Source organism: Peromyscus leucopus, chromosome 4 (genome assembly GCF_004664715.2).
Source record: "Peromyscus leucopus breed LL Stock chromosome 4, UCI_PerLeu_2.1, whole genome shotgun sequence".
Taxonomy (NCBI): Eukaryota; Metazoa; Chordata; class Mammalia; order Rodentia; family Cricetidae; genus Peromyscus; species Peromyscus leucopus.
The window spans coordinates 22,736,077-22,756,269 of NC_051066.1; the positions used below are offsets into that span (position 1 = coordinate 22,736,077).

General features: G+C 36.8%; 1 protein-coding gene and 1 non-coding gene across 5 annotated transcripts in view; both read right to left on the reverse strand.

Annotated features, from left to right (window-relative positions):
* The window catches only part of Gtdc1 (glycosyltransferase like domain containing 1), a 302,236-nt gene that overhangs the window by 261,303 nt on the left and 20,740 nt on the right, over positions 1-20,193 (reverse strand). The gene's annotated exons all lie outside the window — the stretch shown is intronic.
* Positions 19,002-19,165, reverse strand: LOC114705396. Its single transcript, XR_003736385.1, has one exon. It is a non-coding gene; the product is annotated as a U1 spliceosomal RNA (small nuclear RNA).

The following is a 20,193-nucleotide window of genomic DNA, read 5'->3' on the forward strand; positions in this document are numbered from 1 at the left end:
CTGAGCCTGACTTGGTTATCTTTGACACTGCTTGACCTAGAACTTTCATAGATGGCCTCTGAACTGGTCACCTAAGAGTTCTTACTTTTCTAAGACAGGATCTCTTATGTAGAGAAGTCTGGCCTTGAAGTCATGATGACCCTACTTGATTTTAAAGGCTCTTTTTTGTGTGTTCAATAATTATCTGATAATGTAACTCTCCTGTCACTTCACCTTTAAGTCTACTGGTTATCACTTCTCCCAGTAAATCCATATGTAAAAGAAAGTGTATTTATATCTAAAAGTCAAATTTCTAGCATTGAAAACATTAGGACATAACTTCTTGAGCCACACTATGTGGTAATATATTGTATGCCCTAATAAACGTGCCTGACGATCAGAGGACAAAGCCAGCCACTAGATTAGGCAGTGGTGGCACACACTTTTACTCCCAGCACTTGAGACCTCATGCCTTTGCTTGGGAAACATAAACATCTTTAATCTCAGGAAGTAATATGGCAGGGCAGAGAAAGGCCTGTAAGGCGTGAGGAAACAAGAACTCACCCTCTTTAGGCTAAGGTTTTCATAGAGGTAAGAACTAGTGGTTGACTGCTCTGCTTCTCTGATCTTTCAGCTTTCACCCTGATATCTGACTTGGGTTTTTTATTAAATGACAATCTAAGATTCGAACAACAACACTATGCATACCTTAATCAATTAATTCCCCACTGTCTATTTTGTCTATTTTCAATATCCTACCCTCTACTGAAACACCAAAAACTTCTGTTAAATATATATGTCTGTGAGCCACGAAGGTTTCTGCCACTTTTATCAAACAAAAAAACTATTAGGAAAAAAAAATACTAATGGTTGAGTTCTTAAGCTATGGAAAAATTCCATCACAAACAGTGGTTATCAAACAATTTTCCATTTAATAAATTTGTCCATGTGCTCAATAATATAAAAATATGTATAAATATTGAAAACTTTATATATATTTTAAATTATATGTTCTTTCCTGTGATGATGGGGGAATATCATTCCATACATGAATGCTTCACTGCTAGAAAAATACTCCAAGTATCTGAATTTCCTTTTATGAATGAAGGAAATAACACTCTTTTTAAATATTATATAGCAGCCCCTGTTACCTCACAAAGATAACCATCTCCTACAACACCAGTGACTACCATACCCATAAGTCCACCCTGCACCGACTGGCAACAGGAAAGGCCCCATCTCCAGATTTGAAAACTGAAATAGAGGCAATAAAAAAGACCCAAACTGAGGGAATGCTGGAAATGGAAAATCTGCTTAAAAGAACAGGAACTACAGATGCAAGCATAACCAACAGAATGCAAGAGATGGAAGAGAGAATCTCTGGCGTTGAGGATACAATAGAGGAAATAGATACATCAGTCAAAGAAAACACTGAAGCCAAGAAAATTATAACACAAAACCTCCAGGAAACTTGGGACAACATGAAAAGACCAAACCTGAGAATAATAGGGATACAAGAAGGAGAAGAATACCAACTCAAAGGCACAGAAAATATATTCTATAAAATCATGGAAGAAAACTTTCCTAACCTAAAGAAGGAAATGCCTATGAAGATACAAGAAGCTTACATAACACCAAGTAGACTGGGTCAAAAAAAAAAAAAAGGTCCCCCTCCCCACATAATAATCAAACCACTAAACAAGCAGAATAAAGAAAAAATAAGAAGAACTGCAAAGGAAAAAGGCCAAGTAACATTAAAGGCAGACCCATCAGACTTCTCAATGGATACTCTGAAAGCCAGAAGATCCTGGACAGACATTATACAGACACTAAAAGACCATGGAGGTCAACCCAGACTATTATACCCAGAAAAATTATAAATCACCACAGACAGAGTAAATAAAATATTCCACAATAAAACCAGATTTAAATAGTAACTATCCACAAATCCAGCCCTACAGAAAGCACTAGAAGGAAAAATCTAACCTAAGGAAATTAAACACATCCATGAAAACTTGGGCAATAGATAATCCCACACCAATAAATTCCAAACAAGGGAAACACATAACAACACTACCACCAAAAAATAATAGGAATTAACAATCACTGGTCATTAATATCCATTAATATCAATAGTCTTAATTCGCCTATAAAATGACACAAGCTAACAGAATGCATATGAAATCAGGACCCATCCTCCCACTGTATACAAGAAATACACCTCAACTTCAAAGACAGATACTATCTCAGAGTGGAAGGCTGGGAAAAGACTATCCAATCAAATGGACATAAGAAGCAAGCTGGTAAGCCTGGCAGTGGTGGCACACGCCTTTAATCCCAGCACTCAGGAGGCAGAGGCAGGTGGATCTCTGTGAGTTCAAGGCCAGGGTGGTCTACAGATCAAGATCCAGGACAGGAACCAAAACTACACAGAGAAACCCTGTCTTGAAAAACAAAAAAGAGAAAAGAAAAAAAGGAAAGAAAGAAGGAAAAAAGAAAACGAGCAAGCTGATATAGCTATCCTAATATCTAATAAAATAGACTTCAAACTAAAATCAATAGAAAGAGATCGGGAAGGACATTACTTATTTATCACAAGTACACAAAGATGAAGTCTTAATTCTGAACATTTATGACCCAAATACAAGGGCAACCACATTTGTAAAAGAAACACTGCTAAAGCTTAAATCACACAATAAACCACAGCTACTAGTAGTAGGAAATTTCAACACCATACTCTCACCAATTGACAGGTCTGCCAGACTGAAACTTAACAGAGAAATAAGGGAACTAACAGATGTTTTGACTCAAATAGACTTAATACATATCTACAGAACATTCCAGCCCAACACAAAAGAATATACCTTCTTCTCAGCACCCCATGGAACCGTCTCTAAAATTGACCATATGCTCAGTCACAAAGCAAATCTCAACAAAATACAAAAAAAAAAAAAAAAGAACCTCCTATATTTTAAATTTCAACAACAACAAAAATTACAGAAAGCCTATAATCTCATGGAAACTGAATAATGCCAAACTGAATCATCAAGGGGTCAAGGAATAAATAAAGAAATTAAAGATTTTCTAGAATTCAATGAAAATGAAAGTACAACATACCCAAACTTATGGGACACTATGAAAGCAGTGCTAAGAGAAAATTCATAGGACTAAATGCCCACATAAAGAAGATGGAGAAATCTCACATAATGACTTAACAACATACCTGAAAGCTCTAGAACCAAAAGAAGCAAACTCACCCAGAAGGAATACGCCAGGAAATGATCAAATTGTGGGCTGAAAATAATAAAATAGAAACAAAGAGAACAATACAAAGAATCAATGAAACAAAGAGTTGGTTCTTTGAGAAAATCAACAAGATAACAAGCACTTACCGAAATTAAGCAAAAGGCAGAGAGAGAGAGAGAGAGAGAGAGAGAGAGAGAGAGAGAGAGAGAATCTAAATTAATAAAATCAGAAATGAAAAGGGAGACATAACAACAGACAATGAGGAAATCCAAAAAATCATCAGGTCATACTTCAAAAACCTATACTCCACAAAATTGGGAAATCTGAAAGAAATGGACAATTTTCTGGATAGGTAACACATACCAAAGTTAAATCAAGACCAGATAAACTATTTAAATAGACAAATAACTCCTTAAAAAAAAAAAAAACAGAAACATCATTAAAGGTCCCCCAACCTAAAAAGCCCAGGACTAGATGGCTTCATCACAGAATTCTACCAGATTTTCGTAGAAAAGCTAATTCCAATACTCTTCAAATTGTTCACACAATAGACACAGAAGAAACATTATCAAACTCTATTTATGAGGCTACAGTGACCCTGATACCCAAACCACAAAAAAAGAGGAAACAAAGAAAAGAGAATTACAGACCAATCTCCCTCATGAACACTGATGCAAAAATACTCAATAAAATATTGGCAAACCGAATCTAAGAACACATCAAAAAAATATCCACCATGACCAAGTAGGCTTCATCCTAGGGATACGAGGATTGTTCAACATATGAAAATCTGTCAATGTGATATACCATATAAACTAACTGGAGAAAAAAAAACAAACACATGATCATCTCATTATATGGTAAAAAAGCCTCTGACAAAATCCAACACCCCTTCATGATAAAGGTCCTAGAAAGGTCAAGAATACAAGGAACACACCTAAACATAATAAAGGCAATTTACAGCAAGCCAATAGCCAAGATGAAATTAAATGGAGAGAAACTCAAATTGATTCCACTAAAATCAGGAACAAGACAAGGATGGCCATTCTCCCCATATTTATTCAATATAGTACTTGAAGTTCTAGATAGAACAATAAGACAACAAATGGACATAAGGGGTATAGAAACTGGAAAGGAAGAAGTCAAACTTTCACTATTTGCAGATATGATAGTATCATTTACCAGGGAACACCAACACTGATAAACTCCTTCAGTAATGTGGCAGGATACAAGATTAACTCAAAAAAATTGATAGTCCTCCTATATACAAATGATAAATGGGCTGAGAAAGAAATCAGAGAAACATCACCCTTTACAACAGCCACAAATAACATAAAATATCTTGGTGTAACTCTAACAAAGCAAGTGAAGGACCTGTACGATGAGAACTTCAAATTTCTGAAGAAATAAACTGAAGAAGACATCAACAAATGGAAAGATCTCCCATGCTCAGAGATAGGTAGGATTAAAATAGTAAAAATGGCAATCAGACCAAAAGCAATCTACAGATTCAATGCAATCCCCATCAAAATCCCAACACAATTCCTCACAGACTTGGAAAGATAAACACCCAGGGTAGCTAAAAGAATACTGTTCAATAAAGCAACCTCTGGAGGCATCAGGATCCCTGACCTCAAACTCTACTATAGAGCAATAGTAATAAAAACAGCTTGGTACAGGCATAAAAACCAACATGTGGACCAATGGAATCAAACTGAAGACCCTGACATTAATTCAAACACCTATAAACACCTGATTTTTGAAAAAGAAGCCAAGATCATACAATGGAAAAAAGATAGCATCTTCAACAAATGGTGCTGGCATGACAGGATGTCAACATGTAGAAGATTACAAATAGATCCATATCTGTCGCCATGCACAAAACTCAAGCACAAGTGGATCAAAGACCTCAACATAAATCCAGTTACAATGAACTTGATAAAAGAGAAAGTAGGAAGTAGTCTTGAATGCATTGGTACAAGAGACCACTTCATAAATATAACACCAGTAGCACAGACACTGAGAGAAACAATTAATAAATGGGACCTCCTAAAACTGAGAAGCTTTTGTAGGACAAAGGACACAGTCAATGAGCCAAAATAACATTCTACAGAATGGGAAAAGATCTTCACCAACCCCACATCTGACAGAGGGCTGATGTCTAAAATATGTAAAGAATTCAAGAAACTAGACATCAAAATATTGAACAATCCAATTAACAAATGGGCTACAGAGTTAAACAGAGAATTCTCAACAGAAGAATCACAAATGGCCGAAAGACATTTAAGGAAGTGCTCAACATCCTTTGTCATCAGGGAAATGCTAATCAAAATGACTCTGAGATACCATCTTACACCTGTCAGAATGTCTATGATCAAAAACACTGAAGTCAGCTTATGTTGGAGAGGATGCACAGCAAGGGGAACACTCCTACACTGTTGGTGGGAGTGCAAACTTGTGCAGCCACTTTGGAAATCAGTATGGTGGTTTCTCAGAAAATCAGAAAATTGGGAATCAATCTACCTCAAGACTCAGCTATACCACCCTTGGGCATATACCCAGGGAATGCTCAATCATACCACAAGGACACATGCTCAACTATGTTCATAGCAGCATTATTCCAGAACCTGGAAACAATCTAGATGCCACTCAACCGAAGAATGGACTAAGAAAATGTGGCACATATACACAATGGGGTACTACCCAGAAGAGAAAAACAATGGCATCATGAAATTTGCAAGTAAATGGAGGGATCTAGAAAATATTATCCTGAGTGTGGTAAGCCAGACTCAGAAGGACAAACATGGCATGTACTCACTCATAAGTGGATACTAGATATAAAGACAAATAACCAGAATGCAACCCCCAGCTCTAGGGAGACTAGCAAACAAGGAGGACCCTAGGAGGGATACATGGGTTGCCCAGTGAAGGAGAAATATATGAGATCTACATGAGCAAACTGCAGGTGAGGAGGGGTAGTAGACGGAAAGGGATGGGGGATGAGAACATAGCAGAATGAAGTTTCGAGCTGGAACAGGGACAGAGTGGGAGAGCAAGGAAGAAATATTATTCATGATAAATGAAAACATCATGGGAATAGGGAGAAACAGAGTGCTAGGGAAGTTCCCAGAAATCCACAGGGATGACCCCACCTTAGACTACTGGCAATAACTGAAAGAGTGCCTGAACTGGCCTACAATGGTGATCAGATGGATGAATACCCTGTCATCAAAGAGCCTTAATCCAGTGAATGATGGGAGCAGATGCAGAGATCCACGGCCAGGCGCCAAGCTGAGCTCCAGGAGTCCAATTGATGAGAGAGCAGGAATTATATGAGCAAGCGACATTGAAATCATGATAGGAAAACATACAGAGATGGCCAACCAAACTAGTGGAAATGCATGAACTGTGAACCAATAGCTGTGAAGCCCCCATGGTACTGGACTAGGCCCTTGGGATAGGCAACACAGTTGTTTAGTGTGAACTGTTTAGGGGGTTCCCAGGCCATGGGATCAAGATCCATTCCTGGTGCATGAGTGGGCTTTTTTGGAGCCCAGTGCCTATGGTGGGACACCTTGCATAGCCTTGGTGCAGGGAGGAGGGGCTTGGACCTGCCTCAACTGAATGTACCAGACTCTGCTGACTCCCCATGGGAGACCTTGCCTTGGAGGAGGTGGGAATGGAAGGTGGGTTGTGGGGGAAGGCTGAGGGGAGGCGAGAGTAGGGAGGAAGAGAGGGATCTGTGGTTGGTACGTAAAATGAATAGAAAATTTAATAAAATGAATTTAAAAAACAATAAAAATGGGGGAAAAAAAAGGAAGCTGGGTGGTGGTAGCACATGCCTTTAATCTCAGCACTCAGAAGGCAGAAGCAGGTGGAAGTGTGAAATCAAGGCCAGCATGATCTACAGAGTAAGTTCCAGGACAACTAGGGGTACACAGAGAAACCCTGTCTCAAAAAAAGAAAAAAAAGAAGAAGAAAACAACTGAGTGTTAAGTGGTACATACAAAAGTTGTATTTGCAACTGGCATTATAGTGAATTTGTGTATTTTAGTTAATGGAAGAGTATTTTAGTGCATTGGGCAGGCCATGGAGATAGAAGGAAGATAGAAAAGCATTACACCATTCAACTTGCTCTACCATGGTTATATAGAGTAGCAGAAGGTTTGGGGGGCAGGGTCTCTACAAATACCAACCATGGCTAGCAGAATGTTATATGTGTGAGGCAAGAAGAAAGTCTGGTTCAACATGACACAGTAGCCACTGTTTTTTTCACACTTTGAGATTGACACAAGAAAGTTTATATTAGGCATATTTAAGTACATTAAAATTTGGAAAAAAATTCCTGGTATAACACAAACCTGTGTGCACAATAAAGTTTAGAGCCTAATTATATTGGAGAAAAATAAATAGTATATAGCTTTTGAAACAAATGTTAAATAATGTTGCATACTACATTCTTAGTCTCAATGACTCAATAATGTTCTTTACTAATAAAACTGTCCTTCATTTTTTTCAAAGTAAGGTCTACTTAACATGTATTTCATAGCAAAAATATCATGGTTTTCAAATTAATGGCTAAATTAAAAAAATTTTAAATTATTGATGTATGAATCTTCCAATGAGCATCTTAAGAGAGAGAAGAGTGGTGTGTGTGTTTGTGCATGTGTGTGCATGTATGTGTGTGTGCAGGCACATGAGTGGAGGGGACAGGCAAAAAAAGGGGGAGGCAAAGAGATTAACTCACTTTCATGCAAAATAAGATGCAGTATTTACCAGAAAGAGACAAGTCTGATTCTTTTTACTTTCTATCTGTAGGATACTGGTAAGTTACTTGACTTTTATTGATAAGTTGCCTGACTTTGAAAGACTCATCTATAAAATTAAGATACAGTTCCAACCTTAGAGGCAAGTTATAAAGATAAAATTAGATTCTATGAGGAATAGCAGCTTACCAAAGAGATAAGATATTTAGCACCTCTAAATGTATAAATCACTATCAAACAAAAGTGTGTATCACTGAATATACCAGAGTTTTAAATTCATTTATGTTCAATCAAGGCCTCCTATCGAGAACAGAAAGGAAAAGTGACTATGCATGTGAGTCTGAAATCCATTCCATTTCTCATCAGCAGCTGGTATTTCAAATAACAGTTCCAGAACCCCACAGTTTGGGGTCAGAAAGAAACTTAGGGTTTAGCTACTGAGAGCAGTGTTGTTAGGCTAGCTGTAGGGTTCTCCCTCCTGCTTTCATGACACAGCATTCAATATGTTTTCACATACATTTAATAGAGGGAAGTGATTAATCCTTCAAATTATGGTGATAAAAACACCTTAAAAATATTTAAGAGACTAATGAAGAGAATTTACAAAATTATATCAATGATTTCAAGCAATACAAGTTAAAAGCACTTTTAAAATAACTTGCTTTCTAAGTTTACATCATTGTACCCTTTTCTATGATTAATCAAAGGCATGCCACATGTTTATTTTACAATTTTTTATATGAGTTTGAATCACAAGTTTTTCAAGAAGCCATCAGCCATTCATTGTGGAGGAAGCTCATGTAGATGCTGCTGTTGACTGAGATGCGGTGAGCAAATCTAAAACAAAGCATGTCAGGGGTCAAAAATAGAAAAAAAAATGAAAAAGATTATAGCTATAGTAGATTGCTATCCCTTTAATAGCTCCATAAAAAGGAAGTGTACAGGTTTAAAGTAGAATTTATTTGAACATTTTTCTAGTGGCTAATGGGTGTGCCTACATTTGGGATATTTTTCTAGAAAAGTTACTATGTCCTACCATCCCTGAACACTATACTTTGTGGCTTTGATTCATGGAATTTGTTCTGCTTGTTTTATGGAAACAGACATATCCTGGCAGCACCCCTACTACTTCTATTGGAACTTCTGTGGCAAGAAGAAAATGTATTCTTTCCTGTACTCTTCTTGAAGCACAACATGGAAGAGAGGTGATTTTTCACTAGATACGAACAAAATGGGGAAACTAATTTTTAAATAAAAAATTCAAACCAAATGTCACTAGAGTATATTAAGGAATGGTTTAAGTATTTTCACTGTGCTTGGTTTTTGTTTTAGAAACACTGTTTGAAATAAGTAAGCATGAGGCAGAAAACACCTACTTAGCTATTATAATTGTAAAATATAAAGGCAGTGCCCTGTTTGTCCACTGTAATAGCAGCCAGAGAAACCTGCAGATGGTTACCCTCATATAATGGCACATGCACAAGCAGGCAGGCCATACAGGCATTTTCAGACTACTAGCAGGGGCTAAGGAGACTTGGAAAAAGCTTAAAAAAAAAAAAAAAAAGCCTCTGATTTTAAAGTTCTAGTTCTAAATCAAGGACAAGGTCTCCTAGATGGCAGTAGGTTAAGATGATGTGTCTGCCACAAGACAGTATTCAGTCAGGAAGCAGAGAAATGAATGTGGTACTTAGCCTGTATTTTGTTTTTTGTTTTTTCCTTTATATTCAGTCTAGGATCCTAGCCTACAGGATGGGGCCACAGACATTCACAGGTGAGTCTTCCCTTACTTAAGCTTTTCTGGAAACACCACATGGACACAGCAGTGTTTCCATGATGACTTTATATCCATTTGGCTGACAAAAAAGATTATGTCCCCTCCATTAACTTGACACCCAACACATCACTTTAAATCATAATTCTATCCCAATACCTAAAGTGTGATTTTCATTTCATAAACCAAAATGCATCTAGTCTATCTCTAAAGGTCTCCTGAGTCAAACATTTTCAGTGCTGTTCAAAAATTTTAAGTATTTCTGAGATTCAATGCAATCTCTTAAGTGTTATTCACAGACAGACCAAAAAGGGGGTGGGGGTGTATGATTCCAATAAAAATGACACAGAGTAAACACTCATGCTCCTAAAAGAAGTGAGAGGACGAGACTGAAGACTAGCAGGGCAGGTCCTGGAGCTTCCTAGCTGTCCTCTGGGACTTGTGGTGGAATCATGTAGGCTCCTACAGCATGGGGAAGCCCTGCTGCCTGCGTCATAGAGACTCTTGGTCAGCCTCCACTCTGCAGCCTTCCGCAGTGGATGACCAATGGCCCAGGCCTCTCTAACATGCTGTGTTTCTGTTGTCACTTGAGTTTCATTTCACAGCTTCATTCTTAAGGACGAAATGCAGGGAATCTGACTGCCACACACTGCCTTTCCTCAGACACTTTGAGCAACTTTGATTCAAGCTTCTATGACTCCCCTACTTTTTCATCTATCATGTCTGAAAAACCAGAACCACATGGGCAGCACTGCCAAGTTCTGTTGTCAGCTGGAAATGTAGCCTGATCCCCTTGGACCAGTGGCCCTCTAGAATCTATCTGAGAAAAAAATTCCCTAGGCAGTTTATATCCCACAGGGAACCCCTTAGGCAACACTCTCAATCCTGGCTCTACTTTCAAATGAATTTGCATTGTCTCAGATTCAGCCTTTGATGAGTGCTATCCTGCCCTCAGGGCACATTTCCTATAGTCTCCAAGTAGAGCTTGCCAATTCTCTTTAATGATGTTAATTTCTTTAACAATCACAGCTACTTTGGCCATACCTTCCTCTCCAACAGAGGACGTTTTTACAACCTTTTTCTGGTAAAATTCTTCATTTACCATAACCTTCTGCTCTTTCTTACTGCAGAACTGGCTAAGAGCAGTAAATGGTTAAATTATGACATAGCCAGAACGCTATCTACCATCCTGAAATTTCCTTTACCCAACAAATTAGTGCATTATTTTTGAATCCAGCTACCTAATTTCTCAGTACTTCTGCAGAATAAAATCTGTTTCTTGCCAGAATGTAACACTACAGACTCTAACCTAGTTCCCAATAAAGTCCTCATTTCCCTCGAAACCCCATGAATTGAGAGTTCATGTACTGCACTTCTCTCAGCATTTTCTAGTCTTTCAATTTTTCTTCAGAATGGCTAAATTCTGCTTACAAATGACTAGGAGAGTCCTAAATTCTCCCACATTCCTCTGGCAATCCAGTTCCAAAGGCCTCTCTCTAAGCACATGGTCAGGTCCATTCCAGCAATGGCCAAGTCCTTGGGAGCAGCTTTCTCTATGAGTTATTTCATCACTGTCATGAACAATGACAAAAACATGAACCTGACAAGAAGCACAGAGTAACCTAAGAGAGGCATAGTTCCTTTTGGTTTGTAGCTGTCATGTCAGAGACTGCACAGTGGTGGGGGAAGTCCCTGTGCCTCCAGCCTGGAAGGAGAGAGAGGTGAAGGCTGCAGCACAGTGCAGGGCCTCCAAGCCTTCGCATCTGGATGGACTGTAGTCCTTCAGCTCTAAGCCCAAACAAAGCCTTTCTCCCTTAAGTTTCTTCTGGTCAGGTTGTTGGTAACAACAATGAGAGGGAAAAGATAAAAAACAAAATCTGGTACAATGGATACCAAACAATGACTACACAGCCTCTCCATAGGACACTCAGAGCATTAAGTGACATAAAGTAGACTACATGGCCATTCCTTACTCCCTAGAAGAACATAAAAAAAAAATTTCAGATTAAATGTTTAGCAACTTTCACAGTTTTCTGCTTAAATAAGTAAGCTTTTATTAAAGAATAATCACTGATTCAGCACATTTTATTCTCTAATGACAGCACTGAAAACACCTACTATACTATGAAAGCTTTATGAACACTTAATTCATTATCAATAGTATGATTTAATGAAAATGATTAAATGTTGAACATTAAATTTGACATATGAGCCAAAGCAATAGAACAAAAATTTTATACCATAAACACTATTTCTAAAGATCGTCAAAGAACTAACAAAAGTATTTAAGAATTACCTAAAATTTATCTGAACAACTGAAAAGGGAGTTGCAATGTGAAAACTGCATAGGTATTTCGTGCATTTATCTTGGCCAACAAGAGAATGCCATTAAAATCACCTCAATTACAAATTAATAATACATTAAAAGCAGAGAACAAATGTAGCTTGTTCCAGTGCTATGAATATTTTTAATTTTTATTAAAAGTTTTTGCCACTGCACCTGCATTTATTTTAAGCTTGACCCAATTTCTTTATTCCCTGAGCCATGATCATTTTCAAGGTGAACTACATTTTCTGTCTCCTCTAGCAGTTACAACTGTAGTAGCAGTAAAATCTTTTAACAATAAATAGTAGGAAATCTACATGTGACATTCATTCTCAGAATCAATAAATGTACTTAGTTTTGAAAACCTAAAACACATATGAAACTCATAATTAGTACTCATATATGGTACACAATCAAACATCAATAATATTCAAATGTTTTCCAATCAAATACCCAGCAATAATGTTAAAAGCAAAGCAATTACTGTGTTAAGGTATTCCACAGACATCTAGATGTAGGAAGCTAATTTCAGTGATGATGTTTTCAACAGTTTTCATCCCACACACATGAGAAATTGATGCACAAGGTAATCTATACATGGTTTACCTTAAAACATATTCAATCACAGAAAAATATATTTTCTATTTGTCTATATACAATGCCTGGAAAATTAGCTTACAGAGGAAAAAAAGAAAACTACAATCACTGACCTTATGTTTAAGTTGCAGAAAGTATAATTTGAGTAGGCTTTCCCAGTAGCTCATCAAAGGTTCACCAGGTGTTTCTTTTACTGACCATTTCTCTTCCTTACCTGAATCTTCACCCACTGACTCTAACACTCAGGCTGTATTTTAAAGGCAATCTATAACCCAGCAGAGAAAATACAGCACTGCTGAGAAAAATTACTATTAACTTCTGGCCCACACAGTTATTTTAATGAATCATCAGGGAAACCCCAATTGTCAAAATATACCTGTATATTAAACAGTAAAGAATAAGAAAAGAAGGTTCCTGTACTGAGACACGCCACAAATGATTCCACTAACAAAACAAAACCCACTAAGACTGAACATGAATAACAGAGTAATAAGGTATATTTAACCATTGTACAAGCAGAGAGAGAGAGAGAGAGAGAGAGAGAGAGAGAGAGAGAGAGAGAGAGAGAGAGAGAGAGAGTGAGTGAGTGTTAACGGACTCCATTAAAAAGTTGTTTTTGTAAATCTAGTTATTATAAAAAAAAAAAATCAAGAAGAGTAGATTCACCCTAACCCCTCCCATTTCAATGTAATCTCTGAAGACTGAAATGTTTTTTAGCATTTAAAATAAAATAACCTTGTAATCTAAAAACTATGAGCACTGAAAGTATTCTACAAAAAGTTAAAAAAGTTTGGCAAATAGAAATAAATCTATTTCCTTAGCATTTGTTCAAACTACAAATAATGCCTAATAGGAAATATTATTGCATTATTTGCTTATGATACATACACACTGATGTTACTAATATATACTATATTAATGTATGTACTTAAATAGAAATAATTTCAAATACAAAATTAAAAAGATAGTGCTATCTAATATTTTATAACCCCACAAGTGCAATCTAATACTTTATATAGCCACTATTCTATCACTGTTTTTTTTTTTTCCTCAAGTCTGACTTTATTTCCTGTTGTGAAACCAAAGAGCTAAGGATTTATGCACCAAAATACTTAGGAAGGTGTCCTCGTTAATTTTACTGTCAACTTGACACACCTGAGAAGAGAACTTCAAATGAAGAATTGCTTACATCAGATGGCCTATGGATATAACCATGGGGCATTTTCTAGATTGCTCATTGATATAGGTGGGTCCAGCTCACTCTGAACAGTACCATTCCCAGGCAGATGGGCCTGGGCTGTATAAGAAAGGCAGCTAAGCAAGCCAGGGAAAGTTAAGTCAGTGAACAACAATGCTCAATGGTCTCTGCTTCAAGCTCCTGTAGCTAGAGTTTTCCTGCCTGGCCCACAGTCAGGACAAATCTCTGTCACCCGCCAGTCCCACAGCCACTCAGACCCAACCAAGTAAACACAGAGACTTATATTGCTTATAAACTGTATGGCCGTGGCAGGCTTCTTGCTAACTGTTTTTATATCTTAAATTAATCCATTTCTATAAATCTATACTTTGCCACGTGGTTCGTGGCTTACTGGCGTCTTCACATTCTGCTTGTCATGGCGGCAGCTGGCAGAGTCTCCTCCCACCTTCCTATTCTCTCAATTCTCCTCTCTGTTAGTCCCGCCTATTCTTCCTACCTAGCTACTGGCCAATCAGTGTTTTATTTATTGACCAATCAGAGCAACAGAGTTGACATACAGACCATCCCACAGCAAGCTCCTGCTTTGGTTTCCCTCATTGACAGACTATAACTTATAAACCAAATAAGCTCTTTCTTCTCCCAAGTTGCTTTTAGTCAGTATTTTATCAAAGCAACAGAAAGCAAGCTAAATCAGAAATCTTACATACCATGCTGTTGGTGAGACAATTTAAAGCTGTTTTTAATGTTTTTCCAAATAGGAATTTCAATGACCTCTTAAGTACACATTTTTGCAAAGCAAAAATTTTATATCCACATATGACTTTAATTATCCCTCACAAATTTATTCTTTGATTTGAGAATTAACATTGTACTAAAAAATATCAGTCCCTTATTCCATGATTTGAATTAACAAAAAGTCTTGATTATAAGTTTCGGATGCAAACAAATACCTTGTAACAAATAATTATGTACATATGAAATCTTTATTTACTCACATTTTTATAAAGTTAATATTCTATGTTAAATAGCAAATTATAATTGTGATTGAGTTTTTTTGTGTGAGAAGTTCCATGGTTTAATTCCACTAAGAAGTAAAGTATTCAAACAGTTTCTCAACTGTTTGCTGCTATTTGTTTCTTGAATTTCAAAATATACAATTTGCTTAGGAGGGTGGAGACAGGCAAATCTCGAGTTCATTGGGCAGGTAGCTTAGCTATTTGACAAGTGCTGAATCAGTAAGAGAACTTGGCTCAAGGGATAAAGTAAAAGGCAATCCAGATAGTCACCCAACATTGACCTCTTGTCTCCACACGCATGCATATATGTTCAAATGCACAGATGCATAGATACAGACACATCTACTATAAGCACGTGCGCGCACACACACACTCAAAATTGGCAATGGGTTAATTCTATTGAATTGAATTCAATTTAATGACATTTTAAAATAGGATAACATACTTATGAATCAATAGAAAGTTTTACAGCAGAATATCATCCCATCACTCAAACTACTGCCCTAGTCTGTTATATATCCGTGTTCCCAACACATGATTCTCCATAAATCACCATTAATCTTTCCAAATATAAATCTGAAATTGAGATATAAAATAAGGATAAAATCAAGCACTCAGTAAATGGCAGGTTTCTTTTTTTTTTTTTTTTTTTTTTTTTTGGTCCCCCTCCACTCTCTTCATTACAACTCCATTTGATCCCTCTCCTGAAACTTGCCCAGACTGCATCACAGCAGGACCGACTACCCATACTCACACAGGTCGTTTGTTTTCTCTTCTGTTAGTTCTCACCATTAGTTCTCTTCTCCCTTCTCTTTTACACTTGAACTTTTACAAAAACTTTTGCTCATGAATCACTTTTTCTATGAAACCTCTCCCCTCTCTTAAAGACAATTTCCACTGTGCTCTGTACTCTCAAGAATAGTAGGATTATACTTTTCAGTCTAATGTCATGTCCTTCTTCTCTGTAAGGCTAGAGAATTCCTAAGGATGGAGACCATGCCATTATTTTGTTGGGATATATCTAAGTATGACATAAACATGGTTATTCCCAGGGTTCTGTGGGAGTGAAAAATCAAGGAGACAAAGTACATTTCTTCTACTTTCAAAGAAGCATTTCTTTTACTTATAAATTCTAACAAGCATGCTAGCAGAACTGTACTTGTTGCTAGTCAGTTCCCATTACTCGTGAAATAACTGATCTCAAACAGCAAGTATATTTGAACATCTCTTACATTCTTTTCAAATACGGACTGTTTTTTTTTTAATTAATATTCATAGAACTCAGAATTTATGAGAAAATGACAGGGTTTTATTTTTTTTCCAAGTCAACAGGTGTGATGGTTCTAACCCATTGCTACAAAAGAAGTAGCAATGACTGAAGAAATGGAAGACACAGCATAAACAAGTGAATTCTAACCTAATGTGAAACTCTTTGTCGAAGACAATATCTGCAAGTGTCATAAATTTAACAATCAGTTGCAGATTTCTATTGTTTGATTCCTTATCATTCTACTTTAATTCTGTAAGCACAATTAGGATAAGAAGCCAATTCCCTTACTATGAATCTCCAGATCCCGTTCCACATTTAATAATTAGACTTTTATTTAATGTGGAAGTAAAAAGGCATTTTTAAATACTTTCTGCTGACTATGATTCATTTTATAAATGTTTGACAAGATAAATAATACATATGAGTTTTTGAAATGGCATTTCTCCAATGGCTACCACCTTGTTCAAACAGGCTATAAGTCAGTCCAATGGAAGAAAATCAGACTGTCTGACCCATGTAAAAATTAACAGCCAAATAGAAATATCAAAGTGTGTCACAGAACCACAAATGTAGAAAGTACTGACACTGCCTAACTAAATCTTTTATAAAAGAAGAAATGATATTGAAAAGACAGAGTAAATGAAAAGCAGAGATTTAAATCCACATGTTGTCCCATTATATTTTACTACAGAGAAATGATATAAAGTTAGTGAAAGGCATATTAAATATTTTAGACTTTGGAGTTCCAAGATTATATATAAATGTTTAAGAATTACTACTAATACATGCATAGCAGTACATGTTACATATATTTGCGGAATGAAAGTATCTATAAAATGATAAATATCTTTATCATATATAGTATTTAACAATGCCTTCCAACAGTTTGTAAGCTTGGAACACCAGTAGTATAGGATACATAAAACTAAATATCATCCATCTAGGCTGGGAAAAATTAAATTTCTCCTCCAATCCTCTCGATCTCTTTTAGAGTGCTACATAGCATTACTCCCCATCTTTCACTCTCCAGATACATACAAATATGTTCTTATAGAATAAATACATCTTATGAAAACTAGAATTAGAAATAAATAAACATATAACAAGACAGGAAACAGTTCCAAGGCAATAAAGAGATTGACTACATAGCTATGTTCAAAATAGCAAGTAACTACTAGTGCCAATATCAAAGTCTACATCCCCTCAACAAACAAGACATAATAGTTGATTATACCTACTATCACATGTACAAGGCACATCTGTATGAATAATTATGTCCCATTAATATTATTCAGTAGATATTAAATGCCATGAGGAAACCGGAAGAGATTTGCTTTCTTACCACTGTATACTTGCACTCAGCAAACAGAAAGTATGTTAGCTCAATGACAAATAAAACACTTTGGTCTTGACAATTTCTTCACAACTGATACAAGACCTTTACCATCAACCACAAATAATTACTTATCATTACTACTAGTTATTACTCAGGAAAAAAAAAGAATGCACAAAATCTATGATGATATATGTATACAAGAAGCAGCATCCTAACCTTATTTAAAATGTGACACTCCAGTCCAAAGTGTTCAAGGCCCAGCTGAGAGATTTATAAAATATGTCCCTTGCCACAGGAAACTTTCTTGCCTAATATTCTTCTGTAATATTATTTAACCCAAGGACAAGCAAGGCTGTGTTATATAACAGTTTTCTCAGAGATTGAACATTCCATCTCTTATGAGAAACCCCTTAAGACAGTGGGTAAACAACTCATAATAGCTTCAGGAAGTCCCTGAAATTGACCAGATTCACTAGTTCACTCCTTCCCCAAGACTGTTTACACAGAAGAGACTACAGACAGTAGCTCTTAGACAAGACAGTTGCAAAGATGACTTTCAGAAAAGACAAAGAAAACTCTTTAAGACCAGAACAGCTGCCTGGAAGCAGAAACCAGATGAGCTGCCGGGAAGTAGTTTAGACTAACTCAGTCATTTTGAAAGAACACTCCTCAACCTGTAGTTACCTGCAAGCTGTGTGGTATGCTCCATGTTCCCAGTTTTTGTGAGCTGTCACTCGTGCTAAGGTTGACTTTGGTGATACAGCTGTTTCTGAGCTATTTTTGCTGTAACCCTGTGGTGATATATTGTGTACACTAATAAATTTGTTGAAGGTCAAAGTAGAGTCAGCCACTAGATTAGACAGAGGTCAGGGTGTGAGTGGTGGCACACACCTTTAATCACAGTACTTGATATCTCATGACTTTGCTTGGGAAGCACATAGGCCTTTAATCCCAGGAAGTAATATGGCAGGGCAGAGAATGGTATGTAAGGCTTGAGGAAACACGAACTCACTTTCTGGAGGCTGAGGATTTCATACAGGTAAGAACTAGTGGCTGGCTGCTCTGCTTCTCTGATCTTTCAGCATTCACCTTGATATCCGACTATGGGTTTTTTATTAAAAGACCAACTAAGATTTGAAGAATATAACCCTTTACACATATTACTGTAAATAAACCAATAAAACTCATAGGTTCATCAAATTGGACTTTGGTGGTATCAGTAGTTTTAGTCTGTTGTGGATTCCCTATCTGGAATGAGTATATGTGTCTCTTATATCAACCGCAGGAAAGTTTTGTCATACAATAGCTATGACCTGGGAGGAATCAATTGGTCTAATCATTAAACCACCATTTTTTATTAGACACTATTATTATTTTTATAACTTAGGTTAGCATTATTAGCTATTTAATCCTATACTGGTATTTCAAATGAACTCTGACTCTTATGCACACCAAGAGAATTTTAATAAAATGATTAACACATTTCTTTTTTTTTTCAGGGGGGAGCGCGAACGCAGTCCCCCACTACCACAAATTATGCAGTCGAGTTTCCCGCATTTGGGGAAATCGCAGGGGTCCGCACATCCGGAGTGCAATGGATAAGCCTCGCCCTGGGAAAACCACCTTCATGATCATGGTATCTCCCCTGCCAGGTAAGTATGATTAACACATTTCTATCCACACTGGCACTAGACAGTCTTGCTTTTAAGAATTCAGTCCATGCCAGGTGGCAGTGTCCATGTCTTTAATCCCAGCACTCTGGAGGCAGAGCCAGGGGGATCTCTGGTCTACAGAGCGAGAACCAGGACAGGCACCGAAACTACACAGAGAAACCCTGTCTCGAAAAGAAAAAAAAAAGAATTCAATCCATATGAACTAAATAAAAAGGTGTTGAGAAGTTACTCTCTCCAGGTTGACAGTACATACTACATTCTGTCAGTTCTGAAACAGATATAGTAGTGTTATTCTAACACCAAAATATTCTCAACATTTTGTTTGATGTGCAGTATCCTGAGCAAACAGAGGCATCATTTGCTAGAGAAGATGGGAAAAAAAAATGGCATTAAGTCTGAAGTTCTGGACTTCCAAGGAAACCATGAAATAGAAACCATATTACAACTATCTAATTTATCCAAGAGGAAAAGCAAATTGACAAAAAAAAAGGGGGGGGGGGCGTTCAAAATTCTACCATCTCAGGAAGCAAAGGCATATGGAAAAGTAGAAATTCTACAAAGGATTAATGAGCTAAAAATAGAAAAAAGATATACTTAAATGCATCATGGTAAAAATCTTCAATGTTTTCAATATTCACTTTGCTTCACTAAAAATCAATCTTCCAAACAGATTAAGCTGCATAAGAAAGTATGAGGTGATGCTAGTATTTTTCTCTAAGATCGAAATTAATAAAACTGAGTTTTTAAAGTAGTAATACTTACTCTAATCCAAAATTTCATACAATATATAATGTATATGTAGAAATGGTTAAAAGTACATTTTCTTCTCTTCACTACAGCAGCATTTTTTTCTATCCATCATATTTTTAATATTATTTTGACTTGTAAGTGGATTAGTACACCTGCTAAGAGATTAAGAAGCCAACATCATGGGCCAGTCATGGTGGACCACACCTATAATCCCAGCATTCTGGAAGCAAAGGCAGACAGAGCTCTGAGTTCAAGGCCAACCTGG